This window comes from Ursus arctos, unplaced genomic scaffold (genome assembly GCF_023065955.2).
Source record: "Ursus arctos isolate Adak ecotype North America unplaced genomic scaffold, UrsArc2.0 scaffold_1, whole genome shotgun sequence".
NCBI classification, from domain to species: domain Eukaryota; kingdom Metazoa; phylum Chordata; class Mammalia; order Carnivora; family Ursidae; genus Ursus; species Ursus arctos.
The window spans coordinates 58237829-58262803 of NW_026622763.1; the positions used below are offsets into that span (position 1 = coordinate 58237829).

Genomic DNA, 24975 nt, shown 5'->3' on the forward strand with positions numbered 1-24975 from the left:
TCCTCCCCATCCCGATCATAGATAGAATATTGTTTTGTCATAGTGATTTACCAGTTCCACATATATGTTGAAAACACTAACTCCTTTATTATCATATCTGTGTCCAAATATTTCTCCCAGTTTTTTATTTTCTTTTTAATTTTACCTATCATGTTCTCCAACATGAAAGTAATGATTTTTGTGATTCCAGTTTCACGGAGCTTCTAAATTCTGACTATAGTTTTATTCTTTATTGAGACTAAGTTTTATTCTTAGTCTTTTTCCATTCTAATACCTAAAGATATCCATGAACATGTATTTCTTTTTTTTTTTTCAGATTTTATCTTACTTGACAGAGAGAGAGAGAGAGAGAGAGCACAGCAGGGGGAGTGGCAGGCAGAGGGAGAAGCAGGCTCCCCACTGAGCAGGGAGCCCAAAGTGGGCTTGACCCCAGAACCCTGGGATCATGACCTGAACTGAAGACCGACACTTAACCTACTGAGCCTCCCAGGCTCTCCATGAACAGGTATTTCCAAAATACTTTATCCACCTGAAAATTATATTTGGTGGAAATAATAGGAGAGGATCTAAATTTCTCAAATTTGTTTGTTAATTTTCTTGGCACCATTTAGTGAATAATCATTTCTCTTCTGATCTGTAACCATTTTATACTAAACTATTACATAAAATATAGTCCTTGTCTCTTCTGAGATCCAGACTCATATTATTTTCTGGTACCTTTCATATGTCCTTAAACTGAATACATGCAGAATGGTACTTGTGATCATCACTGAAAAAAAAATGCTGCCTTAATTATAATAACTGTATAATGTGTTGTTATATTTGGCACCACATTAAATCTATAGATCAGTTTACATAGGGTAGGTAGGTAGGTAAGTAGGTAGATGGATGCTCCTCCGGTGGACCAACATGAGAGTCTTCATGAACCAGGATTATGATTAATGTAATTCTACGCGCTTGAGATCCAAAGGTTGCCGTGAACAGGGAGTAAATGTAATGCCACTGAGTGCATTTTTGGCAAGGTAAGTTGTGTTTTTTTTTTTTAATCAGGTATTATTTTAGATTATATCATTAATGACCTTGAGGAAAACAAAGTAAACACAAGAAATCTGCCCCAGCTAAATCAAAATTAGACCAGTTCAACTATTAATTTTTAATAAACCACAATTTTGAGAAACGCCTGTTACCTGTCTTATAACTAACATTTTTTGAGGGCAGGAACTGGTACACCCAGCGCCTAAAAGAATGTCTGACAAATAGTAGCCACTCAATGCATATTTGAAGCATGAATGAATAAACGAGTGAAGGATGGAATGGTAGAGAGCATCATGGGCAAAGTCTATACTTTTATATTTGAATCTTTAGTTCAACCAGTTTTACAGACTAAAATTCTTCCATTAGGAAAAAACGTCTGCGCATACAATTCCATGCAGCTAATCAAATTATATAAATGATATTGCTTCTGCATTGTCACGTAATTGTTAGCAGTCGGCAGCATCTATGAGCCGTCCGGTGGAAAGGATGCGCGGTGCTAGATCCTGGGAGGAGCTGTGAAAGGAGGTACAGGAGCCAAGCCGTCATGGCCCCTGTTGTTCTAGTTTTCATTCACGCTGAGAATACAAAATGAACCAAAGAGAAAATGTCAGAACACTCAGGGTAATAAGTGTAGATTAACTCTTTTCAAACTATGCACCCCTGTGTTGAGAAAACAGGCAAAGCAGCAGAAGCCCCTTGGGCAGGTGAGAGGCAGTGCAGCTCCCTCCCTCCACAGCTTTCTCTACTGTGGAAGGATTTACTGGAACTTCTTATTGGTTTTTAAACCATGGTCTCAGACCACAGGCAAGTTATGATTAACATTTATGTAAGTAGAAATGATATATGTTATCTATATTAATATAATATAGATCTCTAAAATACAGACCTTCAATTTTAACTGGAATTTGTAGATAATTTTCTTATAGATTAATTTACTCTCTATCTAGAATAGAACAGAATGGTTCATAAAGTGCAAAAGAGTGTGCATGCATGGCATATACTAAAAATAGGAAATAGCTGTAGGTTTATTAAACTTTTATTTCCATTACTTCAATGGTTTTATATGTGTAGGGGTGCACTGGGCTATAATGTAAACTGTATTTCTTATTGTAGAGTCACCCACCATGTTGGAAAGCCACTGCTTTAAACCATAGTAAACTGAGCCCGCTGAAAAGCCCAGCACAAGAACAACCCCCCTTCTGTCCTGTACGCACACGGTGATAACTCCTCAAGGTCTGGCTCTAGCCACTCTCTGATAGGCTCATACTTTGTTGCCTTGTCTTTCCCAGATTTGCAGCCGGGCAGCAATTTTGTTTAAAAGAATTTTCCCCATTTCTTGTAACTACTTGCAAGACTGGGAATTCTGGTGGCAGCTTCCCAGATATTTATAGCTCTGCCATCAATTTAGAAGTTGTCCCATCTTTCAAATCTCCATTCAGCTTACTCAACTTGGAGGAACTCTCTGCAGCAATAATGTAGGGATCCCCTTGCCCCATCCAATTCCATCATTCCCAGTCCAGCAGGGCCACACCAGGGTGAGCCTGTGGACACGAGTGAATCTCATACTGTAATTTTCAGAAAGCGCATGGTTTATTTTAACTATTTGATGTAGAAGGAGTGTATATTCACTTAATGTAGTACATAGGCAATTATGTTTTCCTCTAAGAGTAAATCTATAATTATTCTGTAACAACCGCCTTGCATCATTTCTTTTCCAGATAAGCTTTTTCAGTTTTGAAATTGAGAAAATAACATCTGAACTAATAAAGTTGAAATTGTCAGCACTTTTCCTCTAATGCTCATTTGTCAAAAGTTCTTGAAACAATGAAAAATAAATCTTTGAAGAAACAAGATAAATGGATTCTATCTATGGAGACCAGTTGTGTTTGTTTTTTGTTTTGATGTGTTTTTTAGTATCTTTTTTTCCTTTTTCAGTGAAAGCAAAACAAGACAATCCAAGAACCAAGATAAGGCCAGTTTTACAGGTCAGTCCTGAATACATCAAATGAGCATATAGTTAGTAGGTACCTGCCAAATGAAGAACAACCTAGAAAAGAATCAAAGAGTTAGAACACAGAGCCGACAAAAAGTGGTAGGCCAAAAGGTTAGAGACTGAGTGCCCAATTTTTACCATTGTCGAATATCTTCTAACTTCAATGAGAATTCCATGTACCACTGGATTTCTGGTGCTCCCACCTGAGCAGAGGAACTGCACCTATGGGGACAGGGAGAAAATGACGCTGCAATTATGTCCATTATCTGTTACAGGGGAGAGTGCCAAAAGTAAATAGTACAAGGAATATGGCCCTTAACTAAGGCTAATATACCTGAATAACTAGAATGTGCTCTTTAATTCTGTAATTTATCTTTCGCAGAAAGAGGTGGAAAACCAGGAGGCTTTTAAAATGATATTAAATTTATTTTGGCCAAGCCAAATGGATTCACTTCACTGAGAGAAATTCTGAGGGTAAAAACAGAGGCATCTTCCTAAGAATACATTTTATCCATACAAGGCTGGTCCTGTCCTTTCCTTTGGTGAGTGAAGCTTATGAACATTCATAACAGAAGGCATTTCATAACTCTTTCTTATTGTTTTCCATGTTTATCAGATATTTCAACATACTGTGACTTTCAAAGAGAGTGGTCCACGGAAGTCCTCCAGATTGCCCTTGGGATGATCTCAATGTACCAATATTTACAACTATATCTACTTTTTTATCTCTGGAGTAATTTAACCTGTTGGTGATCTCCCAGTGGACATATCCTCAGAAAGTTTTATTCTGTTAAGGTACACTATAGACCCTTCCGAATTTGAGAAGTGTACGTTGCCTATTAAAAGAGGGAATTCAATAGTAAATTAAGCAGGTTTGGTAAATTTGTTATTGGTACTAAATGTATAAACGCTAAAAAAAAAAAAAAAAAATAGACAACCTTCCCTAAGAGTGGTTTGTTGGTTTTGCAAGTAGACTTCTCTTATGATGTACAGATTATTGTGTAGTTAAGGATTAAATTTATATAACTTTATAAAATATGCCTAATCTCCCTTATCAATTATACCTTAGGCCTTTTTCTTTGAAGCTTTCAGACTCCATGATGGGGTTTTAGAGGAAACACAGAATATCCTCATTCTGGCTTTACTATACCAGGCACATAAAGAAGTAAAGAAATGTAATACCTGACAAAAAAGAATTTGTCCAGTAATGCCATCGATTCAGGAGAGCATCATGACCTCCGCATTCCGAATTTGTAGGCAAAATAAGCAGCACCCACCAGTGGAGTTCTATAAATAAATTGGCAATGAACAGGGAGAATTGCATCTTGTTAATTAAGAGCCACTCAAGAATGAGTTCTTGACTTTCTGTAGAGTGTTGTAAATCTTCCCTTTTTAGAGTGCAGGATTTTTATTTTTAAAGAAAACACACATCTGTGTTTATACCAGATGGTATGTAGACATTTCCTATTATTATCCATTCTTCTGTCCATTGCTACAGATGTTACAAGTGTCTTCTAAACTTTTCCCCTCTCTCAAGGCTAAAAACAGAACCTAGCATTAAACATAACAGTAAATGAAGAGGCAGAGGAAAGCTAAAATGAAAAACAGATGCATTATTAGATTAATTCTGTTCTTCTACTCTTGGTCACTTCAACAAGACAATACAGTTGCAATACAGCCAAAACTGTATTTTGTTTGTTTGTTTGTTTTACATAGATAACTCTGGAGGTAAATGAACCTTCATTCCATAAATTGAGCTTTTTATGATATTGTATGCATACAGAATTGCCCTTAGGTTAAAACCCCTAGTTGAAAACCTCTGCTCTGTTTGTCCAGTTCTGACTTAATTCTTGTAACTTAAGACTTGTACTAACCTTGTAATGAACAAACATTTGACTCATATTTTCTGAAGCTACATCATTCGATGTTTAATTTAATGACATTATTTAGAGTCAAATCAAAGGAAGCAAATGCTTTACCAGAGAATACATTGACAATATACTACCCAGAAATAAGCTCCAATAAAAGGATCCAGTATTGATCTAGGTACATAATGGTTCCAATGAAGGCATATTGAGGCCTTACTGGATAGCATAACCCAGCTCCTTTAACATCCTCTACTCACCGGGCACAGGGTGAGGATGGAGAGGATGCCCCATCCTCGATGCCACTGATTCAATGAACAATATTTATTTACAGTCTACTATATACAGAGTTTCTCCTAAGAATTTTGAGATTGTGAGGACTTTATTCTCAGCATCACCTTCTTTCCATAACTTCAAGACTTGGGAGAACTTTAAAAAATACTGTCATTACCAAAAAAACTGGGGACCCCAGATCTGATAGGAGATCATAGTCCATCCTCCATAAAGTCCTTGATAATAAGGGGACAAGAAACTCAATTTTATCTCTAGTTAGTAGGTCTAGACCCAGAATACCAACTTTTTTTTTTTAAAGAGCCCTGAGGAAAATAGAAGCAAAGTATAGATTTGTTAAATGGAACTTTCATCTACTTGGCCAGTGAAAAGATAAAGGTTTACTTTCAAATGGTTTTATGTAACTAACATTTTCTGAGGTTTACTCTGAGAGGAGGAAAGGCAAATGACACTGCATCAGATCACAGAATGAAGGACTCATGTCATTGGAGTACTGTTTTTGGAAAATTAATAGGTTCCAGAATCAAGCAAGATGATTAATACTGGCTTTCATTTGATCTATAAACCACAATGACAGGCACAGCATGCCCCTGACTTTGCCTGGCATTGTGATTTAATGAAAAGAGAAGGCTTAGAAGAACACTATGAAGGGGGGGGGGAACAACCCTTCTATATTGGACCAGAAAATTCTTGATTGATATACCACCTTTTGACTTCTAAATCTTGATCGGGGGGCTTTTGTGTGTGGTGATATTTTCTTTCCCAAGATAGCATGGTAAAAGGTGTGAGTTTTTTAAGCACAAGTGACAACAGTATAGAAGGGAAGTGATAGACAGCTTCATATTTTCTGAAGGAAATGCCATTTGCAAAGATATAAATAATGATGCTGAAGAGAGTAGGGGAAAGTGAATGTGCTAATAATCATGGGTGTACTTTTATAATGGGTGTACTATTAAATAAAATCAGTTTTGGAAGCGTGACCGTAAGGCTGAATTAGAAGATGGTGGAGGCCACAGAATACATTGGTGTAAGTGAATCTACCAGCCATGCCCTGTGGTTTTGACTGGTGCTGAAAGACCACTGTGTGGATGAAAAAAATGGAATATCCAAACCCCTATGTAAAAGGTTGAAGCCACTGTAAAAAGCTGGAGCTGTCATAAAACCAACCTATAGTCACTCCCACTGTTTTTCTTACGACTCTTATTATAGCTCAGAATTCTGCTCCAAGATGGTCTACACCCACCAGATCACTGAACATTCATCTCCACCTCTCTGACTCGTATAATGGTGCCTGCCCCCATTCTGCATCCTGGGCACTTCAGTCTACCCCTGATCCAACGTGACTAACACATCCTGCCTAATTTTGTTTCCAGAAATTTCTTCAGACACCAGAGCTTCTTCCTTATCTTGCTAGCAACTCTCTAGGGGATTTGTTAAATCAAAACAAATGGGGATGTGCTCCAAATGTTCACAAAGAGATTCTTCATCCTGTGATTGGATATGTACATCTGTCTCAACGGCTGGTCTCAATGTTCTTGTATTTTCTTTCACTCCCTTATTTTTCTCTATGTTTATTGCACATGTCTATATGCTCCACACCTCACCTCTGAGTTAAAGTTCATTCCCTTGCAGAACTTAACCTGCTGAGGGCAACAGCCAATTTATAGATTGTGGTATAGGGCTGACAAACACTTTAATTGATGTAAACATAGAAGCTATTGGGCCACTTAAATCAGTTTGCTTCATTAGTTTGGCTGCTTTGATCAGGAAATCACTGGATTGAAAAGCTCACACAGTACTTTTTTTCATCAGCAAGCTTTATCCCCAAATCTCTTGAGATTATTCATTCAAAGAATATTTAGTGAGTATCTATAATTAACCAGGTGCTGTTCTATAATTTTAGTACTGAATGGAACAGAGAAACAGTCCTGCCCTCATGGAGCTTACAATCTGCAGGAGCCAAAACTCCACTAGATAACACTGAATAAGTAATACGTAGAATAGGGAAGATAGAGGTGTCTGCTAAAGAGGAGAAATAAAGCTGGGAAGAAGGGTACGACATATAGAGGGAGGTCAATAAGGGTGACTAGGGAAGAGCTCCTTGAGACAATGACTTCTGCATAGTGATCCAAAGGCTGTGATAGGGTGAGTTGTGATGCTATCTGGGGAAAAGCATTCCAGACAAAGCTAGTCCAGCAAATTCAAAAGGCCCTATGGCAGGAGAGTACCTAGTGTGTCTAAAAACAGTAAGAAGGCCATTGTGGTGTGAGATCAGGGAACGAGTTGGTGAGAAATCACTCTCCTTTTAAAGAAGAGGAGATGAACTAGCTTCCCAGTGTTATTTCAGGACTCAAGGATACAGTGCTTGGAGAAGGAAGTAGTGATGTTGTCATCAAGGCTAGCAGTATGGGAGGGTAAAGCTCCATTTCCCAGGCCTGGAGTCATCATCGTAACTTTCAACCCTCACTCCTTGCTCTTGGAATACCATTTGACGTACGCACTTCTTCAAGGGAAGATGAATGGGGGCAGTAATCTTAACAGACAACAAGAAGGAACTTAATTACCTCAGGTGTATTGAAGAAAAGGTACAAAAGTGATTGTGCATCTTTACTACCTAATTTCCCCCTCTTTTTTTTCTCTTCAAAGTCCCTTCTCAGTCTGACATTATCTTGACAGAAAATCACCATTGAACTTCAACAGCACAACTTTCTACAAGACCTAAACCAGTTGTAGCTAAGAATTGAATCTCCAGAGATCTTACAACCCCTAACTGGCTCACCGCATAGGAAAACATCTCTATAAAGAAACACTAGTGAAACTATCTGGTCTCAAAAAATTGAAAAACCAAACACATGCTCACCCACACACACTAAAAATCAAGTCAAAATTCTAGACAAAACAAAAAAGGGGACTTTTGTAACTGTCTCTGAGACAGTGATTCTTAACCTTTCATCAATTACAGATCCCTCAGAGAATGTGATGAAAGATATGGACTTTGCCTCAGGAAAGTGCATATACATTCAGTTGCAAGGGTTTTTTTTTTTAATTTTTTTATTATGATATGTTAGTCACCATACAGTACATCCTTAGTTTTTGATGTAAAGTTCCATGATTCATTATGTGCATATAACACCCAGTGCTCCATGCAATATGTGCCCTCCTTAATACCCATCACTAGCCTATCCCAATCCCCCACCCCCCTCCCCTCTGAAACCCTCAGCTTGTTTCCCAGAGTCCATAGTCTCTCATGGTTCATTTCCCCCTTTTGTTTACTCCCCCCTTCATTCTTCCCTTCCTTCTCCTACCAATCTCCCTGCTATTCCTTATGTTCCACAAATGAGCGAAACCATATGATAATTGTCTTTCTCTGCTTAACTTATTTACCCCATGAAGCCCATCCATGGACAGCTCCATAGAGTTGGGATTCAGAAAATCTGCTAAAAAAAAAAAAATCCTTTCTTCTTCAAAAAAGCTAAAAATTCTTTGTATTTAGATTCATTAGCTACAAATATGCTCCTAAAACTTCAATTACAGCTCTACTATCTCCATTGACTATAAACACACTACAGTTTACAATTCAGGAATCACAATCTAACCTCCCTGCTGACACTGGCGCAGACACGAGGCTGAGGCTGGGGAAGGGAGCTAGCAACAGAGTTCGGTCTCAGGGAGAGGGTTCATCCAGTTCAGACCACCTGCCTTTGGAGATGCCATCATCAAACAGCAGCAGGAGGTACCCTCTGGGCCCTGGCTCTGTGCTCCTTCGGCAGCATCTCTGTGACCCTGCTAGGAGTCCTGGTCCCAGGAGAGGTACTGAGTTATGCAAACAGATTTAGCTGTCTTAGAAAGAAGCTTTTTTTTCCCTCACCATATCAGCGGCTGTTCCTCTGTCCTACTAACTTATTCACTGCACTCACCTGGAATAGCCTCTAGAATCTCTTTGTAAGCACTAAACTCCATTCTGTCATGTAAAAGGGGGAAATTAAGGAGAAAGAAAGAGAAAGATTCTGCCTGCTGATATTTTCCTCATCTGTGTACCTGCCAAGCTACCAACAGCCCTATGAATCTGAGCATAAACACTGAGGTTTAAAAAGAAAAAGAAACACAAACCCTGTAAAATGACACGTCTTTACTGCTGGGAGATGGTCCAGAAGAAGGAAGTGTTTATACATGAATATATGCATTGCTTTTTTTTTAATCAAAAAAGAGATGCTGATACTCTTTATTTTAATAAAGTGCAAACTGCTTCTCCCACTCTTTTCCTGTTCCCACACACCTTCCCTAGCCGCATGGGTTTGTGAACTGGTTGTTCTCACCAAGGGAGTTAGCTAGGAAGGAAACGGTAATTTGTTTTGGATGGCTGAAATCAACACTTGTTTCACAAACCAATATCCATAGTCCTTACTCATTGCTGTGTGACACATTTGCAATTCATGGTATTGAAGGTGGGGGTCATTTTGTGTTTTTATAAATGTGTTACCCACCACCACCAGCCCATGCCTTCTAGGAGGAAACTGTATCACCATCAGAGAGGTTGGACAGCCCCCTGAGAATCAGAAACTAGGCATTTAGTAATAAAGAAGTCTTCCTCTCCTCTGCTGGGGCCCCAGGGCTCAGCCTGCTTGAGAAGTGCTGTCAATGGCAGAAGTAGTGGGGGAGGAGGGTTCTCCAAGGAAGGCGCCAATGCTCCAGTTCCTTCCATGGTCTTAGCGTGTTACAGGAAAACACAGCAACCCCAAAGACCAGGAAAGGAACTTGCCAAATTCCTTCCTGGGTGTATCTAGAGGGTCTGGGGCTGCTGCAGACCCCTGCAAGGCGTGGCACAAACACTGGGTAAAGGTATGCAGACATTAGGGATCATACAGTCAACCCCTCCCTACAGACAAGCAGTTTGGAGCAGTGGTTCTCAAGTGGGGGCAATGTCTGGAGACATTTGTGATCGTCATGATTGAGAGAATGGATGCTACTGGCATGTAGTGGGAAAAGAGGCCAGGAATCCTGCTAAACATCCTATAATGCTCAGGACAGCTCCTCATCTCCCCCACAGAGGCCCATCTGGCCCCACAAGTCAATAGCATCAAGGCTGAGAAGCCCTGCGCTGAAGGGGATGAAGGCATGGAGATTTGAGGGACGGGAGAAGCAGAATGTGTGGGAGCCAAATACAGCAGAGAGCCCTAGAGGTGGCAGAAGTTTGACCTTTTCAATCAAACTCAGAGGCTTTGGAGACTTCAGAATAAGGTGGGGCATTTTGACTGAATATTTTGCTTCAGAATTGGACAATCTATCAAATTGCTGGCAAAAATTGGAGTATTCTTCTATGACTGCTGGTAGTTAATGACTTTACCCTCTAAGCGAGTCTTTCATTTTCTGTGTATGTGTGCATGTACAGAGAAAGGCAACACAAATGCAAACACATGGCCCATCTGGAAGGAGGCAGCGTATAAACTGTAAACGAATCAAACCTGGGTCCTCTGTGCCACAGACAACACTGATAAGAAAGGTTACACATCCTTCTTTGCATACAACACATTATCGACAACTGTGGGCTTAAGATAAATGAGCTGTCTTTCGTCCCCTCAAGGCTGCAGCACTGGAACCAAGGAATTTCCTCTGAAGGATTTCTCATGAGTGACTTTTCAAAGGGTAATTCCAGGTCCATGTAAAGAGTTCCCTCCTTTGTTGACAGACATCTAGGATGTTTCCATATCTGGGCTACTGTGGGTAATACTGCAATGAACATGGGAGTGGCAAATATCTCTTCAAGTGAATTTATTTCATTTGCATATATATCCAGAAGTGGAATTGCTGGATTATATGATTGCTCCATTTTAACTTTTTTGAGGAATCTCCATATTGTTTTCCATAATGGCTGCACCAATTTACATTACCTTCAACAGTATATAAGGGCTCCCTTTTCTCCACATCCTCACCAACAATGTGATATCTGCATATGTGTATGATATATACATATACACACACTATAGAATATATGATACATACAATGGAATATTATTCACCATTAAAAAAAGAAGGAAATCATTCCATTTGTGACAACATGGGTGAACCTGAGTATATTATACTAAGTAAAATAAGCTAGACACAGACAAATATGCATGATCTTACTTACATGTGGAATCTTAAAAAGTTGAGTTCATAGAAACAGAGTAGAAGAGTGGTTGCTAGGGGGTGGGGAAAATGGGGAGATGTTGGTCAAAGAGTATAAACTTTTGGTCATAAGATGAATAAGTTCTGGCGACCTAATGGGTAGGACAATGACTATAGTTAATAATAATGTATTGTATACTTGAAATCTGGTAAGAGAGTACATCCTAAGTGTTCTCACCATGGAAAAAAGTAACTATGTAAGGTGATGGACGTGTTAATTAGCTTGATTGTAATAATCACTTCACAATGTATATGTGTATCAAAACATCACATTGTACACCTGAAATAGACACCATTTCTATTTGTCATTCATACTTCAATAAAGCTAGAAACATAAAATAAAATTTAATTTAAAAAGAGCTCCCTCCTCTCCTCGCAAGAATATCATCCTGGGAGAATTTACTGAGGACAGAAGGGCAGGGGGGTGTGCGCATGCGCATTTGAGAGTGAGCGAGTAAGAAGGAGAGCGAGAGAGCACACGCGCACATGTGCGCGTGACCGACTATGTGTGCATTTCCCTGCCTTTGTCTTGATGTACTTTCTAAATGGAGCATGTTCTGCCAGGAATGAGTGCGCCACCTCCCCTTTGGACCTTGGCTTCCTCGTAAAGAGAGGGAGTTGGATCCAGTCATCTCTCAGGTCCTTTTCCAGCGCTAACATTTCTGGATTCTATGTAGACAGTTATTTTCGTGCTTGCAGAAGAATGCCAAATGGCTGCATCCTTTGCTTTCTGTCTTCAGTGGCCTTGCGCAAACCTCGCTGGCACAGCAGGCTGCTCTGTGGGTGACAAGTACCGAGGAGCACCCAAGACATCCATTCTTCGCTTCCCGTTCTCGCTTTGAAGAAATGTTTTACATTCCTCCTCAAGATTATGTGAAAATGACTTTAATGGGCTGATTTTTATGTGACGATCCAATGATAGAAAAACAGATTCTAGTCAGTGCTTTACTCAGAGGATCATTCCACAGAAGCTGAGCTGTTTCTAAAATAGTCCCCAAAGTAGCTTAAAAAATAATGGAGATTCTAAAACCAGATCATTTCCTGATGAAAACTCTAGGCCTGTTCAATTTTTAATCCTTTCTGAAATCAGCATGGTTTTCCTTTTTCCCATAAAGGTATTTAGAATGAAGTCCTTGAATTTGCCCCTTGGACACATTTACATGTTATGTCTAATTTCCTAATTCATTTAATCAAGGCTTTCCTAACTTTAAATCGCAGTTAACTGTCTTCAGGGGAATTAGGGTGCTTATTCCTATTTGTCTGACAAACATACAGCATCAAATATTCATCATTTAAATGCAATTAAGATATAGAATCACAAAAACATCATAGCAATGATTTAAATTGCTCCAGTTTTAATTAAGGGATTAGGGCAACTGGGGATTAGGAATATAATATAATGCACAATCAAGAGGCCATATTCCTATAGGTTTTTAATAATTCAAAACTCTTATGACTGGAAAGATAAGAGGTATGTGGGTGTATTTGCCAACAATGAGTAATAATGACACTGGAGAAGAATAAGAAGATATGGGTAAAAAATCTGAAAACTCAGATGTACTGAGAAATTTAAAAATCTATCTGCCCAATGACATGCTTAACAGTCCTGAATTCTTCCAGGCTAAAAGCAGTAAGTCAGAATAAAACGTCACATATGAGTGGAATATGGTATTCGGTAAAGTTGTTAGGAATCATATCTCCATTCTGCGAACAGTCCTTACATATCATATTTCTATTTCACTAGGATCATCTTAATTTCTTTATGGCTCTGGGACTTGTGGGATCACCTTAATATGAATGCTTGGAATTGATCTAAAATGTGGTCTGTGGATGATAAAACCTAAACACAGTCAAAAACTTAAAATTAATTGACACTTTCATTATTCACCTGGCCTCCAAAATGACTTCATATAAATTATATTGCCATATATAAATCGTTAGAACTTCAGCTGCCACATTTTCCATATAAACCAACAGCAGCTATAAACAGTGTTAAGTGAAGCGAAGAGTGGTTTCTCTATGGAGGCTGGAAATGTGAAGTCTCTTACTCTCTTATAATCAACATCTCTTGTCACATTTTTAATTAAAGTGGTATCAGTGCTTCATGTATTACCCATGCTTGCTGGCTCCCCGAAGCGCATGGGCAGCGCTCGCGTCCCGAGGCAGACATGCATGGATCCTCGCCTGGACCAACCTTGAACTGCTGACGGGCCAGTCATACACTGACTGGGAGCATCCATGTACTGCTTCCAAGGGGCACCTGGACCTTTAGAACATTTTTTGAACAAAAAACTTTGGAGATCGTCTGGTCTAACATTCTGAATCTAAGAGAAGACTAAATGAGCCCCCTAAATGAGACAGTGCTCTCAATCAGCACTACCCTGTAAAAATCTAATGAAAGCTGCCTATGCATTTTAAATTTTCTAGTAGCCACGGTTTTAGAAGTAAAAGAAAAAAATCACACTGGCGAAATTCATTCTAATAATATATTTCCTTCAGTCTAAATTATAATTATTTCAATAAGCAATCGATATAAAAATAATTGAATTGTTTTACATTACTTTTTTCATGCCATGTCTATGAAATACAAGGTATATTTACATGTGTGGCACATCTTAACTCACACCAGTCACATTTCAAATGCTCAGTCGTCATGTCTGGCCAGGAGCTGTGCTGGATAACAGTGCAGCTCTGGGCTATCCAAGCGGACCAGAATGGCTTTCTGACACTGGAGAAAATTACAAGTGTGGGAAAAGGTAGCCTCTTCCTCCAGAGGGCATCGTTTGACCTCAGAGATTCAGACCAAGCACTTGAAGTTAGATTTTTGCATCTGGTTATAGGGGCAATGCTACTAGAAGAAGAAATTATAAGTAGGTGTTGAAGAAGGTATAAATAAGTTATGGTCTATTCATACAGTGGAATACTATGCAATAAAAATGAACGATATTACAACCACTTGCAACTATAAGGATGACTCTTACAAACCTAATATCAATTGAATGAAGCCAGATACTAAGAGTATGCATAGATCTCCCTTGACTTATGAGTCGAAAATATCGTAAATCAAAAATGCATTTAATACACCTAATCTACTGAACATATTAGCTTAGCCTTGCCTTCCTTAAACATGCTCAGAACACTTACATCAGCCTACAGTAAGACAAAGGTCTCTAACCCAAAGCCTACTTTATAATAAAGTGTTGACTATCTCATGTAATTTATTGACTACTGTGCCAAAAGTGAAAACCAGAAGAGTTGTGTGTCTGTTGTTCACCCTTGTGATTGTGATCGCGTGGCTGATTGGGAGCCGATTGCTGCTGCCACTGCCCAGCATCATGAGAGAGTATCCTGCTGCGTGTTGCCAGCCAGGAAAGGATCAAAGTTCACAATTTGAAGTATGGTTTCTACTGAACGTGTATTGCTTGTGCACCATTGTAAAACTGAAAAATCTTAGGTTGAATCATCCTAAGTCAGGGACTGTCTGTATTTTCTGTATCCAATTACATACAATACAAAAACAAAAAACCAAAAAACCAAGCAAAACCCACTCGAAGAGTAAAACGTCAAGATAGTGGGTACCCTTGGGAGTGTCAGTGACCAGAAGGGAGCAAAGGGGGAGCTACGAGGTGCTGGTCATGTTCTGTTTCTTGAACTGGATGTGTTTTGTTTATGAAAATTAATTGAGCTACACACTAGGAAAATGTTTACTTATTATATATATATATTATACTTCAATATAAAGGTTTTTAAAAATAAGATTCAAAGTACTAAATTTCTATGTATTTCTGTTTTGGAACATAAACACGTATCATGTATCAGATAAAACTATAAAAAAGATATGTCAATGCTTCTGACCTAATTTTTTAAAACTTAGATTACAAGATAAATTATAAAAATAAACAAAATCAAAGCTCATAGGTATTGACTGCTTACGATCAACCTCAAAGGTGGCCAGGAGCACAGGCCATAGAAGGGACATGAGCAACCCACCACACCCTAACTTTTCTTCTGAAGAATATTTAATCTTCTTGTCCTAATTCCCCCAATTGGTCCTTAATCCCTGGATTTAGCAACTGAACTCCAGAATAGAGATCCTCAAGAGGACAAGCTATTAGGCCTTGAAAGAACAAGTCTATGGATGACAGATCGGAGAATTGCAGTCGATTTGGAACATAACTACATCTGATTCCTAGACTGCTAGCAGCTCATGATCACTAACAGCTTTTGGAACTATACCACAATGAAAATATTATGTTTAGAAAACTTGTCCTAAGTTCATCATTAAAATACTTATTTGTATTTTAAGGCTTATTCTTAGAAATGTTCTACCCTTAAGAAAAATTGCTGACAATTCTAATTAGACAAAAAAGAAGAAAATAGAAAAAACATCCATCCCGTAAACTGAGGATACTGTGATTCACAACCAACTCAAACCCATTTCAAGAGAGTCTAGTTCAGCTTGTAGTCCTGGGCCGACAGAGCCTAGCATGACAGGGACCTCTCCTTGTCACATCCACAGGTACTCTTGAGTGGACTCCAGCCTGGCCAGACACTTCACCAATTCCACTTATGTGTCCTTGCTCTTGGGCATTAGAGCAAACATTGTAAGTTAGGGAATCTAAAAGGCTTGTTGCAGAGTGTCTCCTGCACATAAATTCCTACAACCATTATACCCCTAGAGTCTGCTCTCCTGCTGTCCTTTGCTCCCACAAGCGTATGGCTGACATGTGTAGATGTTTTGGAAGAATATGTTAATAGTTGTTTATATGCCTCTCATGATAAAGGCTGAAACAATAGTTTAATTATTTTTCTCTTATTACAAATATTTTTGTTTAAAGCCCTGAACTCTACAAATCTATTTTTGTTGACTTAAATTCTTGCATTCAAAGAATGTGGATTATACGCAGTAAAACTATGCCCCATCTTAAAACACTCCTGAAACACACAGTTTTGTTGGCAGGCATAACCATTGACATCCAAAGGTGAGGTTGCCTATATTCACACGTAGAGCTTAAAAATTGTGACCACTGTAATCCAAACTCAGGGTGGAATGGCAGTCCAGTCTCAAAATTAATTTCTGAACAATCCACATTCTGTGTTTCCATTGTTTTAATGCCATGAAAGGGTCAGGCTGAGCACAATGATATTTCTTTTTTTTTTTTTATGAAGATTTTTATTTATTTATTCGACAGAGAGAGAGACAGCCAGCGAGAGAGGGAACACAAGCAGGGGGAGTGGGAGAGGAAGAAACAGGCTCCCAGCAGAGGAGCCTGATATGGGGCTCGATCCCAGGACCCTGGGATCACGCCCTGAGCTGAAGGCAGACGCTTAATGACTGAGCCACCCAGGCGCCCCCACAATGATATTTCTTAAAATCCCCTTTCCACCCCAAATAGTTTCATTATTTGCCACAGCCTCTCCTGCACCTCTTTTCACAGTGTTCTCACCCTTCTCCCCACCACCTTTCTCCTTTTGTCAAAACTCTGGGAGGAGGCACTGGGTGGGGGGGAGGTGGCAGGAAATGAAACAGGCAAAGTCTGACTCCTCTTTAGAGGAATAGGAGAGAGGAAGGCCAGGAACAAACATCTGCTGATCATTTTTGTCCCACCACATGGTGTTCGTATCAGATTAGCACCGTCTCAGGTTGGGTTCCTGGGGAAAGGGATTGGGGCAGAGATTTGCCTGCAAGAGGTTTATTGAGGAGAGCTCTCAGGAACAGGACCTGTTGGAGCAAGAGATGGCAGGATAGTAGAGCAGAGCGAGAAGGAACATGAGGCCGATATATTAGAGGCCTCCCACAGTCCTACAGGGGAACTAATTAACTGGGATGGGATGGCCCTTCAGGGTGTCTTGAATCAAGATAAAGCAGAGAGGCCTCTGTATCCCCTAATCGACAGTCACTGGATGTGGGCTGTCCCAGGAGGGGGAATGACCTTGGGAAAGACAGCTCTCTACAGCGGAGCTCTAGGACATCAGCTGTGAGCTGATAGCAGCCCAGGTCCTGTGCAGCTGAGGGAAAGAACACCCCAGCCCTGAAAGGGGCATCTGGGTGGTGCATAACAGCAGCCGCTGCAAGCGTGTATTGGAAGTTATCTTTTTATTCCAGATAGGAGCAATTACCTGTCCCCATGTTGCGCTCTGAGATCATCACTCTTCACTTTATGACCTTTGAGACGTCTTGGTTCCTAATGATTGTTTCAGAAGGCCTCATATGAAGTGAGTTTGCTTAGTCTGTTGTTGCAAACCTGGTAATGGCAACCCGGGACATGGAAATCGTTCTGCCAAATGTCTTTGAGGAGATCTTTATGATTGAGCCTCCTATGAATACTTCCCTTTGGCTTTCTGCGCAGCAGATCAGATCTCTTCTTGCCGTTTACCCTCTGCACCTATTCAGTCCAAGAAAAGCTCATTTTCAGAAGTAAAACTGCAGTGTAGTTACACAAGTTTGATGTTGGTGATGGTAAGTAGCTGGCACAAATGAAATCGCTCTAGAATTTAACGGCTCGGTACTACATGCCAAAGTCTCCAGGCCTTTAGGAAATTTGGTTTTCAGCACATCTCAAATCTGGCTTGAACTTCCCTGGCTATGTTGATGCCAATCCAGTTTCCAAGCCATAGATGTGTTTGATGCTATTTTCTCCTTCCCAATCTATTTAGTATGTAGTTTGGGAGAACAAAAATGTGTTTTTATTTCAGTCGAGATGCTTCATTTGCCCATCCATACCGTGATATATACCCTCAATGTCCTTCAGCCTGATATTCATTTAACTTGACAATCTATGCTTGTCCTAATATACAACTTCCGGCACATAGGTATGAACATAAAGCTGTCCTAAATCAGTTCCCAGCTAATGACTGAAAGAACCAGTAATGAATTCTAACTCAGATCTTCCCACTGAATGTAACTGGAACATTATGTAACCAGAACAACCCATGCCATCTTCTCATGTTTTAAAGGGCCCACTGGAACTTCCTGGTGAATTAACCTCATTAGTAGCTGCTAGAATTACCTGAAGGCCATTGGGTACCCTCAGCCATGGCAACAGGCATTGCATGGGACAGATCAATGGATATTGCATCTTGGCAAGTTCTTTCCTTATTGTGGGAACGCATCCTAGTGGGAAGTATTCAAAGTGTGAAACCCCAGGCATATTGATGGCACCGTGCCACAGAGTCAGACTGAGCAGCCAGAACCGAGAGGCAACACAGTTAGATCCCAGCACAAAATCAGTAGGATCAGGAGTTCAAAGCCAACTATCAAACTAACCATAAATTTGGGGCTCAGAGAAATGAGAGGTCAGGGAACAGAGAGCCCCTAGAGGTCACGACAAGGTGAGGGACCAGGTGGAAACAATCGGATTTTATTCAATAGTGACATGGGCATGTCATACACTCCCTTTAGTGCCTCAAAGTCATTGGTCATTTAGCTTTGGCTTTCCACAGCTATTCATACTCCAAATCCCTCCAGTAGTTTACCTTTCACGTAAGGAGCTATTAAAAAAAAAAAAGTCAAGTCATTCTGTACCATGCAAGGGTATAAAACCAACTTTTTTCTCTTTGCCATCCCAGACAGCTTCTAAAAACTGACTAATTAACCTTCACAGTATCTGTCACTTAAGTAATAGATTGAAAGGAAGTACAGCCCCCTACTGAAATAAAGTCTCATTTGGAACAGAAGCTTTTTTGAGCTGTAACTAGACAGTAGTTTAAGACATAGTGCTGAGGACAACATATGGGACAAATATCCAAATGGATGGAAGTATGAAAATAGGACAGGAAGCTAAAATAGATGTGCACTCAATTTCTTTAGTATAAATAGCATTGTCTGTAATTTCAGGTATATGATTCAGCAATTGCTAATGGAAATAATTTCCAGTATTGCAAATGGGCAAGCAGCAGGTGCATGGATACTTTTATAAAAGTGGGAAGGGTCTCTGAAAGACTTTGAAACACTTGAAGATTCCAGTTGGGTTACCTTTCCCCCCACTTGTTTATATAATTACAGTCCACATCTCCTAAAGCAAATAGAATGACTGTTCACCCACCTACACAGTAGATTTTGATCCCTGAAGGAAGCCAATCTCAGTAAGGGTGGGTGCAAAAATCATAGAGTTATTGGCCTCATAACCAATTCATGGCCACCACACTCACCTGGGGGTGCTTATAGCCACTCTGCCCTTTTTTACTCCTCCCTGGATGAACCCCTATTTCATGCAGAATTGACTATTTTCTCCTCCCTCTTTAGCTTTCAGCACCTTTGTGTAACCCTCATTCTCAACACAGTACCTCCCTGTCTAGCTTGAATCAGTCCACTTTCCTTCCCACCCCTATCCATCCTTCTCGCAATCATTTCTGCCCCAATTTTTATCCATCCTTCTCTTAATCATTTCTGCCTCAAAAAAAGCAGTGCCCTCACTTTGAAGACCAGTTTTTCCACTTGATCCTATCTCCCCTCATTTTCTTTGGGGCCTTATTCCAGACAGCCAGCCTCCCTGACATTGTTTCCTTCCTTCCTTCCTTCCTTCCTTCCTTCCTTCCTTCCTTCCTTCCTTCCTTCCTTCCTTCCTTCCTTCCTCCCTCCCTCCCTCCCTCCCTCCCTCCCTCCCTTCCTTCTTTTCAAGCTTTTATTTATTTATTTGAAAGAGAAAGAAGGAGCAGGGGGTGGGGCAAAGGGAGAGGGAGAAGCAGACTCCCTGCTCACCAGGGAGCCCAATGTGGGGCTCCATCCCAGGACCCTGAGATCACGACCCGAGCTGAAGGCAGATGCTTAACCGACACCACCCAGGTGCCCCGTTTCTTTCTTTCTTTAACCACCTGTTCCAGGCATCCTTTGCTGCATAACAAGCATTTGAAAACTTTAGCGGCTTCAAACAGCAATCATGTATTCACTCACAAGTCTGCAGTTTGGGCAGAGCAGGTCTCCTCAGTGATCCAAGTAACATCTTTTGGGGCTGGAAAGCCCAAACTGGCTTTTTCACTCATGTTAGGCTGCAGCTCGGATGCCTTCTGGGAGCTGGCTGAACATCTCTCTCTCACTCCATGTGGCATTTCCATGTGGATAGCTTGGGTTTCCCCCACAGCAGGATGGTGTCAGGTTCAGAGCTCTTATATGGTGTCTGGCTTCTCCAGAGTACAAAAGCAGATGCTGTCAAGTCTTCTTAATGACTTGACTTGGAAGCCTTTCCAAGAACACCACATTCTATTGGTCATCGGACCATCCCAGATTCAAGGGGACACAAGGACATGAGTACTAGGAGACACAGCTCACTGGGGGGTCATCAGTGTAACAGACTACCATCTCACCTCTTTGCTGTCTCCTTAGAATCAATTTCCTTGTCCTAATAAGACTTTCTTTTCAACCTTTTCCCTTCAAAAAATAACAACCCTCTCTCATTTACACTTCATCACCACTTCTCAAAAATAATTCTCTACTCTTGTTTTCTCCAAGGTATCACTTTTCATTTACTTCTCAACCCACTGCAATCTAGCTTCTGACTTTATCACATTATAAAAAATTAACAGCAACCTTTGGTTGCCTGGGTGGCTCAGTTGGTTGAGCGTCTGACTCTTGGTTTCAGCTCAGGTCGTGGTCTCAGGGTTGTGAGATCAAGCCCTGCATCAGGCTCTGCCCTCAGCACAGAGTCTGCTTAAGACTCTCTCTCCCTCTCCCTCTGCCCCTCCCCCATTCTCTCTGTTTCTAAAATAAATAAATCTAAAAGAAATTACAGCAACCTTCTCTTTGTTAAATCAATGTATTTCTTCATTGTTCTCATTTTTTAAAATATTTCGCTGAATCATTTTTTTCTGTTGACCTTCTTCCTGAAATCCTCTCCTCATTTGGTTTCTGAGATACTGGGTAGGACTTCTCCTAACTTACACCATCTTCATATTTTTCTCTTTCTCTTCCTCTGCATAAATGTAGGGAGCTCCAGCACACCCCCACTCCCATGCTACTCAGTCTAGATTATCACAATCCTACCTTGGTAAAGCCTAGAAACCACCCCATCTTTCCATTCCCATTGCTCCTGCACTAATTCAGAGCCCCATTTGCTCCTCATTAGGCAAATGCAAGTTTTCTATTTGATCTTCAACACTCCAGTTTCTATCCCTTCCAATCCTGCAAACTGGTACAAGAGCTCCTTTCACTAAGCAGAACCACCTATGATCAAAAACTTTCCCCAGCTAGCTATTGCCAGTTAGGTAAGCGGTCTTCTTGTCTTATTTTGCCAAAACCTGTAATTCGGGTCTTGAACTATTTCTGAATACCACAGCAAATTCCCACAGCCTAAGTTTTAGTCCTATGGGCCATCTCATAGTTCTCTAAAGATGTCTTGTGTTTTCCTGCCTCTGTAGTTTTCTTTCAGAAAAGTATCTTTCACCATATCGGCCTATTGAAAACTTCCTTATCCTTTAAGGTCAGCCTTAAAAGATGCATTTTTCACAAAGACGTCACAGAACAAATGTGTCTACTTGCTTTATACCCACGGAATTTTGTTTAGACATTGCTTTTAGGGCATGTCATATCTTAAGTTAAAATGTGTTACTATTTTAGTGTTCCGCACTAGATCATAAACCCTGTGAGACTATAGACTCAGTAATCCAGCATCTACCACAGTTGATCAGAGCTCACTATTGTCGAGTTGAACTGAATTAGTATTATGAAGTGTTTATTGGCTTTCAACGTTCAGCTGGAGAGTCATGTAAAATGAGAGAGATTTCCTTCTATGCATCTGATTCAGTTGTCAGCTCAGAACAAAGGCTCTCTGTAGACAGGTTGCTAAACTTCTGCCCCACTCAAATCACTGACAGTTGTAAATATTAATTCTAAAGGAATATTCTTAAAAATCTAGAAGAATCAAGCAAAACAAGTCTGCATTTTCCCAAATTATCTAGACAACTGCCTTACTTCACCATCTTGTTTATATTATTGCTCTAGGATTTATCACTAACTGATGCTCATTAAATTTTAATAATTCTCTGGGATATATGTGGCAGCGATATTGCACTTCCTTTCCCAAGCAGCTTGAAGATATATAAACATTTCAGTTAAATGTGTAATACAATGCTTAGATAAATCTATAGAATAGAATAAGGAAATGCTGGTAAGTATTTCATGTTGTAAGAAGAAAATACTTGATCACTCCCTATAACAAACTACAACGCAATTATACCATGTGCCTGATGAACAGCAATTAAGGCTCTACCTCACTTTCACAAATAGATTTATTTGTCAGATGGACTGATCAACAAACCAATTCTATTTTCTTATCTCCCTATAATTTATTTAAGATTCATTTTCCATATATCTTTGTCTAACAATTTCTAACTTTTGTACATTAGGCTGTTTAACCCACCCTTAGATTCTCTATCAAGTAGTTAATGGTCTGGAACCAAACACTAAAGAAGTTCCTGTTGTAAAGAGATCCTAGGGTGAATACTTCTGCAAGCTGAGTGATTAGATTCTAATTTGAACTTTGAAAAATTGACTTTGCATAAACTGCTCGTGTATGTATTTGCAATTTATGATTACACTGGGCTCCAAAGATAGTTTGAAAACTGATTACTAAAAAATTGGAATAAAATTTTTCCATCCAAATAATTTTAGTCAAGTTCCTCAAATCATACTTTTTAACTCTAATGCTGCTGTCCTGTAGCACATTAGCACCATTAATAAGTAGATTAATTTCAGGATCCTGGGGCCAGGGAGCCTTGATGTCACAGGAAGAAAGAAGAGAATGGAAAGCAGTTTCTTTTTTTAGTCATTGTGGGTGATTCTAAGCAATATTTCAAAACTGTAACATTTACCATCATTACTCTTTTACTCCCTACATTTCTCTTTTTCTTTCCTACCCACATCCATTGTCAGGGTCTTGCTTAAGGTTATCTTTTTGTAGTCTTGCTTGAATGGCATTGAAAGATGCATTTCAGGTTTCAAGATGACTTAAACCCATCCTGTCTCTTCCAAATTGCCCTCTCACCCAAGTGGGCCCAAGAATCCATGAGAGAAGGGATTCTGGTGGGGAGAGGAGAGAGTGCCAATCTCATATAGCACATCTACAGCAGGCCTAAAGAAGATAGAAGTGAGTTCACATTTGTTTGTTTGTTTGTTTTTGTTTTTACAGTATCTGGACATTCCTTGAAAGCATTAATAACGTAGTGAAACAAACATGAGAAGGAAATGGGGAGAAGAGATGATGTTACAGCCCGTGTACAGAGAGGACTGGAATGCATCTATCAGCAGTAATGAGTATGAAGGAAAGGGATGGAGATACCTCTTTAGCCAAGTCAGACAAGATGGGATAACCATTTGTATGTCAGTGACATTCATTAGTTGGGAACTTTGTGACTTACAGAGAGACCTTCCTCTTGTCGTGATTCAAGCCAGTAAAAGCAAAGAAACCACAAGATCAATATTTTTCTCTTTTTCAAATATATCAGGAGTAAATGAATACTCAGCTTAGAAATTAAAAGGAAAATAATTTTAAGTAAGCAATACTTAAATCTGGAAAGCTAAGTATTTTTATTTTGAGTTTGAAATCTTAACAATCCATGAAAAATCTCTCCAGTTTAGTGTATTGCTAGTCATCTATTTTGAGATTTCTGGTTTTCTTTTTAAAGATTTTATTTATTTTAGAGCTAGAGAGATGGGGGGAGGGGCAGAAGGAAAGGGAGAGAGAGAATCCCAGGCATACTCTGAACCAAGCATGGAGCCCCCGTGGGGCTTGGTCCGATGACCCTGAAATCATGACCAGGAGTCCGAAGCTCAACCAACTGAGCCACCCAGGAGCCCCTATTTTGAGATTTTTGATTGTGGAAGTTATTTATAGGATAATAAAAGTGTTCAACATATCAGTGATTGAGGAAATAACTAGATGAGTTTTATACCTCTAAGTGTAGAATTTATAAGTGGGAAACATGGCAACTTAACACAGAATCATACTGGCAGTTTTATTTTTTAGCCATCCATATGCCTCTTATATTTCTAGAGCATTTTGCTTTGCCAGTGCACCACTACAATGAATTAACTGTCCCTGTCCAATCTAAGGCCAACCTTTCACCTATTCCATCCTCCCTTACCTACTGGGGATTATGCTCCTGTAGTTATCTCCTCTCATCTGGATTATCTCCCTCAATGTGTTAATATGCCTCATTATCTCACACTTAAAATAAAAATTCTTCTCTTTGAAGAAATAGCTGGTTACCATGTAGGATAGAAATCATACAAGATAAGCCTAGAATACCAGACAGCAATGAATCTATAAACAACTACCAGGGTATGTCAAAAATATTGTGGAGCCAAATCAAAGAAGCTCCCTTGCCCACAATGGGGGCAATTTGAACATCAAGGATACTAACCATGATGTATTGAAACACAATGAGTATATTTAAATCCACAAGTTCATAGTATTATTTTAAAAAATCACTTTGTTGGAACATACTAAAGAATTTACTTATTATTTTTGAAAACTGTTAAAGAGAAAGAATCAAGAATTTATTCTGTCTTTCCTAAACAAACTGTAAGTAACCAAAAATTGATAAGGGAAGTATTTCAGCTAATAAATAAAGAAGTGAGGATAGAATTGAATGTCACCATTTTGCAATCCCTAATGAATTAATGTATCTGGA

At 39.7% G+C, this 24975-nt stretch overlaps 1 long non-coding RNA gene across 1 annotated transcript in view; it reads right to left on the reverse strand.

The window, feature by feature from the left end:
- Positions 1 to 1326: 1326 nt before the first annotated feature.
- LOC113250706 (uncharacterized) overlaps positions 1327 to 24975 on the reverse strand; it is a 51012-nt gene continuing 27363 nt past the window's right edge. Inside the window, exons 5-7 of the long non-coding RNA XR_006408782.3 lie at positions 4211 to 4315; positions 3167 to 3250; positions 1327 to 1610 (exon numbers count right to left, since the gene is read on the reverse strand). This is a non-coding gene — a long non-coding RNA (uncharacterized LOC113250706). The remainder of the gene's footprint in view (positions 1611 to 3166; positions 3251 to 4210; positions 4316 to 24975) is intronic.